We start from the raw sequence: 10,489 nt of genomic DNA, 5'->3' as shown, positions 1-10,489 counted from the left end.
CCTTTTTTGCACAGATTTGCTGTTTGTTGCTGCATGCCTGCGGTCCTTAGCTCATATCCTCTTAAGTACTTGCACACACACTCTCTCTCTCTCTCTCTCTCTCTCTCTCTCTCTCTCTCTCTCACACACACACACACACACACACACATAGAGGCATTTGGCATATTTGTGCTCTCCATCCACTGAAATGTCCATTTCCTTGACTAATCCAAAACTGCCAACCGAAGCCATACAGCATTGGGGGAGCGTGTGTGTTTGTGTGTGTGTGTGTGTGTGTGTGTGTGTGTGTGTGTGTGTGTGTGTGTGTGTGTGTATGTATGTGTGTGTGTGTGTGTGTGTGTGTGTGTGTGTGTGTGTGTGTGTGTGTGTGTGTGTGTATGTGTGTGTGTGTGGGTGTGTGTGTGGAGGGGGGGACTCAAATTCATATTCCTCTTCGCATAGTGATGAGTTTGGATAACAAGGAGTAGATGGTATTAAATAAACAGGTAGCATCGAGTGGCCATTATGTTAGCCAGATCAATTCAAAGCACTTGTGTGGAAGTATTTTCGGTCCGAGTTCTTACTGATGCAGGCTGTTTTCGAGTACCTCCTCCATACATCGCATTTGCACCGGCACTTACTGATTTGCACTCATCTCCAGGGAGCAAGGGAGACACGAGGCGCGCACACACACACACACACACACACACACACACACACACACAAGGGAGCGAGGGAGAGGATAGATTGCTGTAGGGGAGAACGTGTTCATGTTCATACTGTATAGCCTATGTAGGAGGTGCTTATAGCTTTGCAGTGTTAGCCCATCGATTGGCTCCATTAACAACACCGAGCCTAAGCACCAGTTCTAGCTGACTAAGATGAGGAGATGCTCTAGAACAACTTATATGCCTGAGGTACGTTTCTGCAATGAAGAAAAAAGTTTATAGTTTTGTTGAAATATATTATCAGTCTTGGTGTACTTGTATTTGGTTTTTACCACAGTTGGGCCTGTCTTTTCTTTCTGAACCTTGCCCACAATCTGACCGTATTTCCATGTCACCACTGAAGTTGAATCTGTGATGTCCCTCGAGGCTTTGCTTTCACAAGGTTGAAAAGTTGTTTGGAAATGACAAACTCTATGGATTATTCCGCCCATGTGCGAGCCAAAGTCCCCCAAGGCTGTCCGCAAATGGATGCTGTGGCATACCTGCCCCCAAGGGAAGTACAGTGATGAGCAGCATCACCCCACCCTCATGTAGGTCATTCTCACACATTCTACTTTCCCTGTCAAATGTACACACACACACACACACACACACACACACAGAGACACAAACACACAAACACACACACACACACAGACACACACACACAGACACACACGCACACACGCACACACACACACACACACACACACACACACACACACACACACACACACACACACACACACACACACACACACACACACACACACACACACACACACGCGCACACACACACGGCCTGCACGCAACCAACACACTCTCCACAACAGGCAAATATGAGCAGCACCTACCTTCATCTGCACCCAAACACAAACTTGTGTAAAATGAGCATTGGTGGGTGACTGCTCCAGTGTATCAGTGCTTTTGGGCTTCCTCTCTCTCTGCTCACTCTAAGCTGTGCTGAAGAACTCCCAATGGTTCACTTATCATGTCTCACAGCCAGGCCACACTGTAAAAAATGTACCGTAAAATTTACAGTAACTTACTGGCAACAATTGGCCAGTAAGTTACTGTGAATACCTTTCCATTTACAGTATTTTATGTATTCACTGTAAAATGAAAAACAATTAAATACTGTGATTTCAGTTGTATTTACAGTAACGTACTGGCCAATTGTTGCCAGTAAGTTACTGTGAATACTTTTTACAGTAAAGGCACTGAATGATGTGACCATTTAGAGAAATAGAATCACCCAACAATACCAGTGACATTTGATTTCATTTTCGCTGCCAGGAAGCCTTGTGAGCCATCACTGTAGTCACAGGTCATACAGTTAGTACTATGAACACGTGTCGCGTCAATGAAAGCTGTGACTATATCGGTTGTCATGACAATGCAAATCGTCATTATCGAGGACACTTCAGGGCAGTGAGGTAGCGAAATGGTAGAGCTGCTATCGTTGGTGTCAGAGATGCTGTCTGTAAACAGTATCATTGTAACAATGTTCTTCCTAGCTCTAAACAAATACATGCTTTGTCAACAGTGACAGGGATTGCTGATTTCCATATCCAATCAAATTGATAAAATCTCTATCTCTCTCCCTCTCTCTCCCTCTCCCTCCCTCTGTCCTGCGGTGACTCAGGCCGTGAAGTGCGGTCGTGTCTGCAAGCTTGTTCTTGTTCATACTGCTGGTGGATTTAAAAAGATCAAATCCCTGCAGCTCTCCTCATCCCTGCCTCTCCTCTCCTCTCCTCCCTAGTCAGGGGACCTTGGTTACATAATACTCACGTACACACACATACAAAAATGGCCACACACACACACACACACACACACACACACACACACTGCAAAAACAAGCTATTCCCATACCGCAAAGCAAAACAAAAACATCCGTTGTAGTAATATAGGGTTCCAAAAACAGAAGCAAGGCATGCACACGTACACGTCCACCCCCGCACATACATACTGACACACAAACACTACACATGAACTGCGCTGTCCTACTTTGGGCGGAGAGCCTGTTTGAAGCATAAAAGATCTGTTCAGTAATTGTTTAAATCATTTTGTTATTTTTTTCTATTATTGCTTCATTAATTTCATTCAGTCCTTTTTTATTCTTTCTTTTCATTCCTTTTTTGTATACCTTTTACTCATTTCTAATGTTCTCACTTATATCATTCCTACACATCTTCTCTTTGTCCTGCATTCACATTCCCTCATTTATGTATTCATGTCCACTTGCAATGTGAATCCATCTACCTCAATGCTAAAGCACTCACCTCCTTTTTTAAAATGTGCTCAACAAGAACGAAAAAGACCAGATAGAGCAAGGTAGAGGAGGAGAAGGGGAGAGGAGGAGAGGGGAAAAAAGAGAGGGCGATATGCAATGAGAACGGAAAAAGGGAAAATGGTCCGAGGAGAGGAGAGGAGAGGAGAAGGGAGGAGGAGGGAGAGCAGAATGGAACAGAAAAGCACACATCACACAGTTTTTTTGAATCAGACAGGTTGGATTCAGAACTGATGTACAGTACAAACACAAATTGGACTCTCCTTCCTCCTCTCATTAAAGGACAACTCTGGCCGCTTTTCACATAGGTCTCTGTTTCTTCACGATGGTCACGATTGAGTACTGTCAGTACGAGAAAAAAAAAAGAAAACTAACCAACAACTAGAGTAGCCAGGCAGCTACAGTATACATTCTGGGAACATCTTCACAATTATCTTTGAGAAACGGAGATCTCTGTGAAAATTGGCTGGAGTTTTCCTTTAATGTAGCTGATGAATGGGTTGTGGAGTGAGATGTGTAGAGAATACGGAACGGAACGGCGTGTTGAGTTCGGTGCCGTGTCACCACTGAGATGTTGCAGCATGTTAGCGCTGGGTTGCTAAACCGCGACTATGTGGTTATGGCATTTTTCAAATTCCTGCAGGCCACATGACTTCACCAGCCTGCAATGAACAAAACACCTGCCACCCTCGACCACACACAAACACATGCTGCGGTTATGCAAAACCTGCAGCAGGGGGATTCTCTCTCTCTCTCTCTCTCCCTCCCTATCATTCTCTCCACCCCCCTCTCTCTATCCCCCTCTCTATCCCTCTCGTTCTCTCTCTTTCCATATCCATTTCTCTCTCTCTCTCACCGTCTCTCTATCTCTGGCAATCTTTATCTCATTTCTCTTTTTGCTGTGGAAAGTGTTCAGTCATCGACTTCTTTTGCTTGTCTTGTCTTGACATCCTCTGCATATTTTCCTACCAATAACCCAATTTACATAATAGTCCCCAGGAGAAGACATTCCACTGTTCTGTTTTCAACATGTCACCACCATACGAGTTCATCACCTCCAACGCGTGCTGCACAGTTCTGCACTTACAAAGAATCAAATGTAGAAGCGAGCTGTTTGAAAGGATGCTCCTTCCCTGTCTTTATGTATACTGCTAAATCAAAACTGCGTATAGATTCCACTAAGTACCCAGGGCTAATGGGGTAGCACACACAATCTTCATCAGACCAGGTGGCCCGAAACGTTGACACGGCTGTTCTTAGCCTGGCTGGATGAAAAGCTGAAATAGACATGACTGCAGTTCTGTTGAGACTGTTTGTGCTACCTCATTACCCCAGTGTAGCTCAAGAGAATCAAACATAGAGAGTTAAAGAGAATACATTGAGATCAAACATAGACAATCAAATGTGCTTGTGTATCCTAACAAGATAAAGGATATACTTATATATGTGTTCACAGGCTTTGCATCTTGTTAACCTCGCTGTCACTTCATTTTGGCAAGTAGCCGTATAAAAAGTGGGATAATGTATGGAACACCAGCCAGTTTGCCTGGCCGGGACTTATTTTCCTGATAATGGCCGACGTTCCAAACATTATTATCCAATTAGCTCTTACTTAACAGACCTCTGAATGTTGGGAAGGACCATTCATGTGAATGGAAATTTCTACAGCACTCTGAAGAGCCGTGTAATAAGGACACTTCACAGACAAATGTGAACAAATGATCAATTAACAAATTGATCGATACAATTGATAACCACACAATCATTAACAAAATATCCTTAAGGCTGCATGTTAAGGTTGCAGGGCTCCTATACCTATGTGGCTGCCTATTCACATATACACTTCTACTGTGTTCACTTGGAACTACCTCTGCTCTTTTTTAACAAGAGTGGACATTTACATGACAAGACTCTCCCACATAAACAGACAGGCAGAGAGAGAGAGAGAGAGAGAGAGAGAGGGAGAAAGAGAAGGATGGATGGAAAAGGACAAGAAAAATGACAGTCTTACAGATGTATACATGACAGCCTCTCTCTCTCTCTCTCACACACACACACACACACACACACACACACACACACACACACACACACACACACACACACACACACACACACACACACACACACACACACACACACACACACTGAGATGAGATGACAGCCCCGTGCCCTTAAAGATGGCCTGAGCAGATGCTCCAAGCCAGCCATCAGGGGCTGCAGTGCCAGGGTGTGTCACCTCCAGAAAGGGCACAGAGTTCTCCCCATACGTTTGTCTCCATGATGGACCATTAGCACAGGAGTGGAGGGGATGTGTCTGACAGACTGTCTCCCGCCTGAACGCGTCTTTAGATGTCCAACCGCATATCCGCCATGAGAAGTGATTTATGCACAGCACAGCTTTTAAAACTTTCTGGTGGATATTTTTGTTCTGTTGAGATTACCAAGAGACTTTTGGACATCCGATCGTACCCCATGCGTTTTTGTTTTGTTTTGTTTTCAATTTAATGTGATTTGAAATTCCCCATATCCTTTTGTTTATAGCTATTTCTTGTAGATTTTAGCTTTAAACACATGTTGAAAAATTCATTAGTGTCTATTTCATGGATGTTGCTCACAAGCATTCTCCTGAGTCTGCCGCCATGCTTAGTTTAACATCTGAAGTGTCGCAGGCCCACGATCCATTAGTAGTGAATAGAGGAAGATTACTCACAGTAAGTCTTTGATGTTATGATTGATGCAAAGTTAAGCCCGGCGGGTAGACAATGCCCATTGTGCTGTAATGGGTCCAAGACAGCAAGGCGAGTCTTTGCAGAGATATGTGTGGGTTTTAGTGTGTCTGTGTCAGGGTTTGGTGGAGTAATGGGCCCAATGGACAACTGCCAGTACCGTAAGTAAAAAAAAAACATCCATTTTATGTCAGGTGCAATTACTGGATGATATGCAGAGTTTGTAATTTAAGAGCCTGTTTTGTGTTATATGTCACCTGTTATTGGATTAATTTAATCCCCCATAATGTTGGCTAGCGTAGTGTGTGAAATTTTATGCGACTTCAGTGTTCCGGCTGGGATTTCCTAAACAAGCAAGATGGGTTGATGTGTTCAAATATACATGAGCAAGATGCCTCACTGTCTCTCAATTATGCAAGAGCTTTTTTTAAAAAAAAGTAACATGACCCATGCATTGCAATTAGGGGACTATTTCTACATTGTCATTACAAAGCTGATCTGCTTCCCAGTTTAATTTAGCACATTGTGCAGCTGTTGCTGTTGTAGATTCAGACTTTACACTGATTAGATATTTTCATTTAAATCACTGTTTTGCCTTGCAATATCCCATTTTCATAAAACTCCCATTTCATTTAGACAACCCTGCACACTGCACAGACCTTCTTACCCGACAGACTGTCATGTGCACGACCGAGACATGTTTGGCAAGGTTGCAGAAATTCCAAATTGTAGCTGTTCCGGTTTTTGCACCTACAGTAGTTACAGCATGTGTTTGACGACACAGAGACGACTCTGATTAGTTTTGGTGACTCACAGGGAACTGAAGCACACAATGTCTGTCCCCTGAGTCACATGTTAGGCCCATTGTCTCCGATCCAGGAGCGTCAGGGGAGGGTTTTGAGGAAGAGGGGAGGGGGAAGAGGAGGAAGTGACAGAGCTCCATTCTAGGCTTCAGCAGGTGGTTAGGCACTGTGTACTGATGATCTGTGTGTGTTCGTACGCTTAGAGAGTGCGCAGGTGTGTGTGTGTGTGTGTGTGTGTGCGTACATATGTTGAGAATGTGTGCATGTTTGTGTGTGTATGTGTGTGCGTGTGTGTGTTTGTACACGTGCCTACCGAGGAAGAGTTAAGCATGTACAGTATGTGTGTGAGTGTGTGGGTGTACTGATGAGCAGGTGTGCCTTGTTTGAATGTTATTTTAGGTATTTGTGCACAGGTGTGTGAGGTTGTTTTTTTAAGTACTCAATCTCTCTCTCTCTCTCTCTATCTCTCTATCTGTGTGTGTGTGTGTGTGTGTGTGTGAGGGAGAGAGAGAGGGTGTGTGTGTGTGTGTGTGTGCTTCATCTCCATCTGTCTCAGGAGGGGTCCTTGATGCAGTCACCTTGCTTTGTATGCACAAGAGACTGTTTGGTAAAGGGCTGTACTCAGGGCATCGCCTCAGTGCCAATGGTATAAGGTGCCATATGAGAGAAACAAAACAAATGGCTCAGACTGCTACTAGGAGACTATTGTCAGTAATCACTTGAAACAGGTGCTCTTTTGTAGCGGGTGTGAGTTGAGTCAAATAAGGGAAATAAAAAAGACGCTCTGTTTAGAAAAGTATATATGATAAAGCCTTTGATTAAACATGGGAATTAGCTAAAAGCACATAGGTCAGTGGTATAAATGGGGCCAATTAGGCATGAGAGCAGCCAGTGAGATGAGCTGAGAAGCTATAGTAGATTTGGGCAGTGGCAGTGCTGTATTACAGTAATCACTTACTGGTAAAGCATGTAGCAGGAAATTATCATCATCATTAGGGTACATTACATTGTTCATATCTAGATAGACAGATAGATAGATAGATAGATAGATAGATAGATAGATAGATAGATACTTTATTCATCCCGAGGGAAATTTTAGAATGGCATCAGCTAAATAAATAGCTGAGCTGGAACTCTAATAATTGCTCGCTATAGTGCTCACTGAGACCATAATGAGTGCTGAAGTGTGTGTGTGTGTGTGTGTGTGTGTGTGTGTGTGTGTGTGTGTGTGTGTGTGTGTGTGTGTGTGTGTGTGTGTTAATCCAGTGGGTGGCAGCTCAGCTCTCTCCTGGCGCAGGCTTCATCTCCATCTGTCTCAGGAGGGGTCCTCTGCAGCCTGTGTCCTTGCCTGCCTTTGGAAGCATCTCACCCCTCCCTGAGCCTCTGGCTGACAACCCACTGAAGCACGGGCGTGTGTGTGTGTGTGTGTGTGTGTGTGTGTGTGTGTGTGTGTGTGTGTGTGTGTGTGTGCGTGTGTGTGGTGGGTGTGGGGCACCTTGAGAAGCATGGGTGTGTCAGGAGTGCATGAACACAGATAAAACGATACTGTGTAAAGTGGATGAACTTTCCACTCAATAACTTGCAGACAAGCTGTGTCAGAGATATAATAAAAAATGAATAAAAAAACGTATGAAAACATTTCAATCACACATCGGAGTACACTCTTAAAATAAGGTTCTTGGGGAGCTTGATAGAACCATGCAGACTTTAAAGAACCCTTAGGGGTTCCTCTGAGGAACTCTTCAAAATAGTTTAAAGAACCATTTAGGAGTGCCATATACGAAGCATATAATAGAACCATGTTTTTGGTTATATAGCACCCTTTCTTTTCTAAGAGTGTACTTTTCCTAATTGCAAAATAGACAAACACACACATCTACAGTATATATTTAAAGTTACACTGCAAATGGAACAGCCAATTTCTCTCTTCAAAGGATTACATTTGTTATGTTTATGTCCTGGCCTTCTGACCTCATAGTAAAGGGTGGCGTTATGGGTTTGCTTTTAGTCAGCCTCCTGCTCTGAATTTGCTGATCGAAGAAAGCAATTTTCAAGCCTCACCCTGCTTGCTTTGCTAGGAAGCAGAACCGTGTTAACGTTACTCGATTACTGGACTGCACCGGAACATTCTCTCTGGTTTATGCTGAGGGACCATAGTGACTATCAAAACTTATTCCAAGCTAGGTATTCACCATTAGATATGCTCAGAACAACAGCAGTCCTATAGTTTATGATTTTCCACACTTCGAACTTTAATTGACAGTGTTAAAATCAGTGACTGACAGTAATTTATCAATGTGCCAGGGGAGTTCAATAATGTGTTTAAAGGTATACTATGCAACGTTTTTCAGTTAATCAATTCGTTCCATACTGTTATATATGATTAAATGGGTCATTACCGGTCGAACGGTGTTTTTTTTGGCCGCTCTAGTGGTCTGTAGCGGTAAAACCACACTTGCAACTTCAGGAGACACCGGGCACGCACCCATGCTCTACTCCAGGAAGTGTCATGTAAAGTCTCATGAAAAGGCACGGCAGACTGACCGATTGAGGAGTTTTGTCAAATATACACGCTAAAGCTGTAGGGGAAGCTCTGCAGAGAAATATGCAAGCATAAAACGAGCGAAAATGAAAAGTGAAAGCGAAACCGGCGATGAAATCGCCAATCCTGCATAGTATACCTTTAAAGACAGTGATATCTGTCTCTCACAAATGGCAATCCTTCAATTTAAAATGCAAGCTTGTTTAATATTTTCATAGCTGAGGCTGAGGATATCATTCCCAGTAAGATTCCGTTATTAGTATTGCACTTGGAAAGCACCTAAGAAAAGCTCTCACAAATTCACTGTGCCAGACAATGAGGGCCAACATGTTGAGATCCTGCTGTCCACAAAGGAGATAGATTAACTATGGGTAGACTACACACACACACACACACACACACACACACACCTCCATATGTAGCCGAGGATAAGAGAGAAGAGATGGAGATCTCCACCTGAGAGAGATGATGGAAGATGACAACTCCACCTGTCTCGTGAAACGTTGGGGGTCAAGAAACGATGTGAGTGGGATATCTCCTCCTGCCTCTGAGACGAGTGAGAGTTTGAGAGAGGATGATTGGAGATGACAACTCCACCTGCCTCACGGGAGGATGGGGGTAGAAAAAGGATGGGAGTGGGAGAACTCCACCTGTGTCTGAGAAGGGTGAAGGCTAGAGAGAGAGAGAGAGAGAGAGAGAGAGAGAGAGAGAGAGAGAGAGAGAGAGAGAGAGAGAGAGAGAGGAGGCTGCCCTCATGCTCTGCTAGACGAACAGAACAGGGACAAAAACGGTGGTGTGTATGTGTGAGCTAATACTCCATTCAGCAGAGATTATTCCTTTCCAGCAGCAGGAAATGTGAACATATTTCCACTGAGAGACTACACTACTTATATATACAGTAACTTCCTGTGTATTAACCTCATTGCGGAGAGTGTTTTATGTTGTATGCAAGATTAAAAGAAACAAAACCATATTAATACCATATGAACTGTCCCCGTGTATTAACCTCATTGCTGAAGAAATTTAGCAAAATGTGTGGCTAATAATTGGGAAATTATGATATATAATTCTTGCTATATTCCATTTCTAACTCATCAGACAGTTAGACAATTATGCTGATATGCAATACACTTTCCTGAACCCCCCCCCCCCCCCCCCCTCTTAAGTCTGCAAAGTCTCACACATTTCAAAACTAAATCCAGAAAGCCTACATGTCACTTTCGGATAGAAATTCTAATTTGGGAAACTGTTTAAATAAATCCCTATATGGATTTGAAGAAGCTGCCACCGTAATACAGAGCTAACCACTTAGGGGACTTATTTCATCCTTCTCAAAGCATGTTGGGAGTTTTGTGCGTGTGTGTGTGTGTGTGAGTGTGCGGTGAAGGGCATTGAAAGCACTGGCGCTGGTTGATGTCTCCAGCTCTGAGACTCGA

The sequence above is a fragment of the Sardina pilchardus genome, chromosome 10 (genome assembly GCF_963854185.1).
Source record: "Sardina pilchardus chromosome 10, fSarPil1.1, whole genome shotgun sequence".
NCBI classification, from domain to species: domain Eukaryota; kingdom Metazoa; phylum Chordata; class Actinopteri; order Clupeiformes; family Clupeidae; genus Sardina; species Sardina pilchardus.
This window is presented reverse-complemented; position numbering follows the sequence as displayed.